Genomic DNA, 6319 nt, shown 5'->3' with positions numbered 1-6319 from the left:
TACAGAGTTCGAGGGCAGCCTGAAAAATATCTAAACATCATTAAAAACATCCTGATGATACCTACTGATCAGCTGCTGTGAATCTGCACATCATTAAAAACATCCTTGTTGGGGAAGTCCTGTGCATTTGTCAATAAAGCACTGTCTGGCCAATAGGGAATCTAGATAGGTGGGACTAGGAGTCCAGGAGAACTCTGGGAAGGAGGAACACAGAGAATCGAGATGTAACGCCATGGGGTAGGAAGCCCGGAACTATTCTCCGGTAAGAGAAATACTTAGATTAACAATTATGGGGTAATTACTTAAGTCAGAGCTAGCCAGTAAGAAACAAGCAAGGCCAACAGCTTCATAATTAATATAGCCTCCTGTGTGTTTATTTGGGACTGATGCGGCTCTAGAACCAGGCTGGCAGGAAGGCTCCTCTCAAAGAAAAAGGCTTCTTTTTACAAAATGGTGTCAGAAGTGGGATTGAATTTCCACGTAGAATGACAAAAGCTTTAAAGGAATTTTAGAAACAGAAGAATGGAGAGAGGCACAGATTTTTGGTAGCAGCATTTTCTCAGGCGGGCTCTGTTTTGTTAGCAGCAAGCAGAAACTCGCGGCTGGCTTAAGTTAGTCTTCCTTTAAAAAAAAAAGGCAACAAGGTTCTTTTAAGAGGCTTTGCTAATGATTTGAAAGTTGTGCGTACAGCTGGAAGTGGCAGTGACCACATCTCCAAGCTGGCAGCTGGAGTCACGCTTATGCCCACATTCTTGAAAAAAAAAAAACGTTAGTTTAAATCAGCCACGGTTTTACAGATAAGACACGTGGCCAGAAAAACGTAAAGCTTTACAGTAAAGTCAGACTTGGATGAACAAAACCTCTAAAGGTTTACAGTGTGTTTAAAAGTATACATGAGATTGAGAGAGAAAATGAAACGACAAAGTGGTAAATAAATAAAAAAGCCGGCGTTGTGGTGGTGCATGCCGGTAGGATTTACTCCAGAGGCAGAGGCAGGCGGATTTCCAAAGAGAAACCCTGTCTCAGAGAAAAATAAATAAAAGTAAAATAAATAAAGTAATAATAGATAAATAAATAAGCCACATAAAGATGGAAAATACACAGAGAGTCTGGATACTGTATGCTATTGTGTTTTCGGTTTTTTGATTGCTCAGGAAGGAACAACTGCTAAAGTACACTTGATTATAAATGCTGCTGAATTAATCCAACTTATATCTTTTGAAAATGCCTTGACTTCAAAATTTAAGTATAAGGATATGTTACTTGGGAAAGGAGATTTCATTTATGTTTCTACAGAAAATGAAAAGCTGAGGATTCCTTCCAGGCTTCTGTGGTTTGATGAACCAAGACCCCCGGAAGCAGTGGACCAGGTGTTCCAACAACTGAAACAGCTAAGATGATGGAGCTTTACAGACCCTGAAAATAAGGACTTATACAGGTTTCTGAGTTTTGTCATGATCCCCATGGTATGAACAGTGCCCCCTTCCAGCATGAAGCAGTTTGGAATGAGCGACATCCTAATTCCCATCTTCTTTATAAACTTTTGTTTTCATTTAAATGGGATTGTTTATAATTGGTTAATGATCACAACCAATCTCTTTTTAATGGTAAAAAGGGGAATTATGGTATGGGCATGGTTTTTCATTTATTGAAACAAATTCAAGGTCAATATTGTGACATGTATACTTCTCCTCTTGATTAAGTATTGTGCTTATACTGATCTTTTAAAATGTAATGCATAATTGAATACAGACTATAGTTACTTATAGTAGAACTTATAGTTAGGTAAGTTAGGTTTTCTAGATATATAGAGATGTATTTGAGACAGATAGATAGTCTTCAAACCTTTCAAAGACCTTCAGAAAATGGCATTTAAAATGGTTTAGGGTTTTTCTTGACAATGAGAAATGTCTGCTCCTGGCAGCACCAATTACGTCTGAAAGGAAGATGGGCATCGAAGAAACTTGTTATGGAGTTTGCTTTCAACATGGCAAGATTAGCCATTTAGGCAGGAAACTTCTCTTGCCTGTACTGCTTGACTGTTGTTGTATAATCTGGACATGCAGGACCCACAGAAAAGTGACTGCTGAAATCAGTCTTACATGGTTCCTGCTTCATGGAAGAGTCTACCAGACTTTCTGCAGGACACAGAAAAATGACTGACAGACTGCCAATGCAGATGGACAGTTTGAAATTTCCTGCTTTGCTAAGAAATCTTCTGGATGCATTGTGGCCTATGGGCTGAAGATGGATGCCTCGACAATACGGAGGAACTTCAGGTGAATGTCCAGGCAGTAAGATGTCTCTGTCATTCCTAGTGTTTATACATTATCCTTCTGTGGTCTTTGATAGAGTTGAAGATAGATAGTTATAATTGTAGTTTTCCTTAGTTATGATAAAAGATAAGCTACATATAGGACTTTGGACTCACAAGAATGAGATAGATGATATTTTCTTTAAATCTTGCTAAAATATTGTAACTATGTTCTTACTTGATAACTGTTCTGTTATATATAATTTAACTATGCTAAAGTTAAGACCTTTCTTTTTGTTTAAACAGAAAAGAGGAGATGTTGGGGAAGTCCTGTGCATTTGTCAATAAAGCACTGTCTGGCCAATAGGGAATCTAGATAGGTGGGACTAGGAGTCCAGGAGAACTCTGGGAAGGAGGAACACAGAGAATCGAGATGTAACGCCATGGGGTAGGAAGCCCGGAACTATTCTCCGGTAAGAGAAATACTTAGATTAACAATTATGGGGTAATTACTTAAGTCAGAGCTAGCCAGTAAGAAACAAGCAAGGCCAACAGCTTCATAATTAATATAGCCTCCTGTGTGTTTATTTGGGACTGATGCGGCTCTAGAACCAGGCTGGCAGGAAGGCTCCTCTCAAAGAAAAAGGCTTCTCTTTACACATCCTGATGATACCTATGGATCAGCTGCTGCGAATCTGCACATCACTTTCACAGTTGGTTGCATACTCCTCCACTACTGCACTCATCTTTAGTGCAAATAGGTAGCAGTCTATCACCTAGTCAGGCTAAGACTTTAGGGATGATTAGTAGCTAATCAAAGTTACCATCTTCTGGGTGTGGTGACACATGCCTTTAATCCCAGCACTGGGGAGGCAGTATCAGGTGGATCTCTGACCCTCTGAGATGAGCTCAAGGCCAGCCTGGTCTATCATTGTTATTTATTATATTAGTAATAATGGTGGTGCTAGTATTTAGCTTTTTAGAGGGCAGAGGCTATATTTCCCAAGTTGAATTTGAAGTAGCAGCAATCCTCCTGCCTCAGACTACTAAGTGCTAGGATTGCAGAGAAGTATGCACCACCACACCAACTTACATCTTATTTCTTGAATTTCCTATCTGAGAAGGGGATAAAAACAACACAATCATTACATTGTAGAAAGCACGGTAGAACAAATGAGGTGGGCATATGTGTAATCCCAGCACTCCAGAGTGGGAAACAGAAGGATCCAGGGTTCAGAGCCAGCTTTGAGGCCAGCGTGGACTACCTGAGACCCTGCCTAAAAAATATTCACCTCAAGAAATAAAACAAACAAAAACCAACCACCAAACAAACAAACAAAATCCTCTTTTCAGGGTGGAACTTCTGTCTCAATCAGGCATCAATAAAACATCTGTAAAAGCTAATTAAAAGCAAAGGGCTTTTCAGTCTGCTTTCTGAGTCTCTGTATTTCAGACCTTTCCGTTTTCTTCTGCTCAAGTCTTCTGGAGACAAAAACACATCTACAACTCAGTTCAACCAATGGCCTTGGCTCATTGGTCACAGTGCCAGATGTGTTGGCACAGTGGGTGGTAGGCACATGTGAAACTGACTGTCAGCTCCATGAACACATCCTACAAACCTGAAGTCAGGGGTTCTACCCCCACTTCTCCTTACCTGGATCCTAAACATACCTCCTTCATAGCTCCCTGCTAAAGAGTAATAGGAAGGCAGATGTCCTCCCCTGTCCTGGATAAACTGCTTTCTTTGACAAGTTTTATTAGCACATACATGCTGGTTAATTTGGGTCAAGTCGACCCTGGATGAGGAAACCCCGATTGAGAAAATGCCTCCATCAGACTGGCCTGTAGGCATGTCTGTGGAACGTTTCCTTGATTGATGATTCGTGTGGGAGAGCCCAGCTCACTGTGGGCGGGGCCACCCTGGGCAGGTGGTCCTGAAAACAAACTGAGCAACTCCTGAGGAGAAAGCCAGCGAGCAGCACGCCTCCATGGTTTCTGCTTCAGTTCTGCCTTGGGTTCCTGACCCCACTTCCTTTCATGAACGGTGAGTTTTAGGACAAAATGAACCCTTCCCTCTCCAAGTTGCTTTTTGGTCATGGTATTTATGACAGCAACAGAAAGCCGACTGGGACATAAATGATCTCAAGAACATAATAGTGAGGCCTTGGGAGGGACATACTAGAGGACAAATTTAAATGACATCATGCCTCAAACAACCACCTCTGCCCAGCCCAGCACTTAGTAAAGTAAGCATTGGAGAAGTGTGCAGTATTATCATTGGCTCTTTTTCTGGAAGGTGTTGAAATCTCTTGTGGTGACTGCTAAGACCAGCAGCCCCAACTTCATCTCCTCCCAGGTTCTTGTCCAGCAGGAAAGACAGAGTGTCTCCTAGAATTTTATGCACTCAGAATTTGCTCACACCAGCTTGGGTCATGAGTTCATTGACCCAAACACCATGGTCAAGGCAGTTCCATGAGCTAGACAGCTTTGGGCCACATACTGCACTCTATGATTTTGAAATTTTTATATATTAATTTGTGTGTGTGTGTGTGCATGCCTGAATGTATGTATGTGTACCACATGCATGCCAGAGCCTGCAAAAGAGGCCTCAGATCCCCTGGAGCTAGAGTCCCACGCCGTTATGGGCCCCCCAGTGTGGGTGCTGGGAGCACACCATGGGTCCTTTGAGGGAATGGGACGTGCTGGGCCATCTCTCCAGCCCACAGTCTACGTTGTTGAAGCTAGGGCTCTCAAACCATGAGCAGAGTACAGGGGAAGGGCTGGTTTCTGAGAAGAAATGGGAAAAGTAAGCAGCCGTGAATGTTGAATGAAAAAATATTCTCTCTTAATTTGCACAGAGCAAACTTGGAGAAGACTGGGGGGAGGGAGAGAACCCAGCAGGAGAGAAGCAGGCTGGCATGGGGAAGACGGGTGCCTAAGACCTCCTTCAGCTTGGCAGCTTAGGCTAGGACTGCTCTACATGTCCCTGCATTGAGCAACTTACTGCCTGAGGTGAAGACAAGTGGCCTTGTCTCAGCCCAGCTGACCTGCAAGGCCCATTTGAGCCACCACTTCCAGATATGTTTGCTGTCTGTCTTCCTGTTCTGGTCTTCTGAGCTGGCTTCCCACTTTAGCTTCTTACTCACAGTCCACAAAGGGTATTTGTGGAGTGAGCTTTATAGCACGTGGTATCCCAACAAAGTCAAATCCTAGGTTTCTCGGGGAATTCTTTGGAAATGGTCGTGGGTAAGTCCTGAATCCTAAACATCTCCCGTCACCCACCGGAAGCCTGTGGGCCTGCTGGGAGTCTGAAGCAGAGTTTCAGCAGTTTCAGCCTTACAGTTGGAAAGTTTGTTTATATTCTCTGTCTCTCTCTCTCTCTGTCCCTCTCTGTCTCTCTCTTACACACACACACACACACACACACACACACACACACACACACACTTTTCCTCCTTTCCTCTCTCCCTTCTTTTCTTTCTGATTTTTGAGACTTGGTCTCACTATATGTTCCAGGCTAGTCTAGAATTCACTATGTAGATCAAGCTAGCCTTGAACTCAAGGCTATTCTCCTGTCTCTGCCTCTTGCGTGCTCCCACTATACCCAGCTCACATTTCTCTCTGATATTACACCCGGTTTGTGAAAGTTAGAAATATTTCTTACTCAGCCACTTTTCACTTGTTCATAGACCACTCTCAGTTTTCTGTTTGGTGAACACCACACACACACACACACACACACACACACACACACACACACACACACACAGGGAGGGAGGGAGGGAGAAAAGGGAAGCCCTGCTGAAGCAGAATGTGAGTGGCAGTGGCGGCGAGGGGCTGTGAGCACGGTGCCCACCTCGGTTGCTTTTTACATAGAGCCTAAATTCCTTGTTCTACGGTGCACCAAGAGATCCTTCCTCTTACGTGAGCTCAGGAGCCAGTCCTTTTCCCCAGGGCCAGCCTGACTCAGACAGGGTTGAGCTACAAAGATTTCTTCAGCATTGCCCCGTGCCTCAGGGAAACCAGCTTCTGCCCACTGTCTGTCCATCCTTCCTTGGTGCCTCT

This window comes from Mesocricetus auratus, unplaced genomic scaffold (assembly GCF_017639785.1).
Source record: "Mesocricetus auratus isolate SY011 unplaced genomic scaffold, BCM_Maur_2.0 Super-Scaffold_100004, whole genome shotgun sequence".
In the NCBI taxonomy this organism is placed as follows: domain Eukaryota; kingdom Metazoa; phylum Chordata; class Mammalia; order Rodentia; family Cricetidae; genus Mesocricetus; species Mesocricetus auratus.
The sequence above is the reverse complement of the archived record's forward strand: the minus strand, read 5'-3'. Positions refer to the sequence as shown.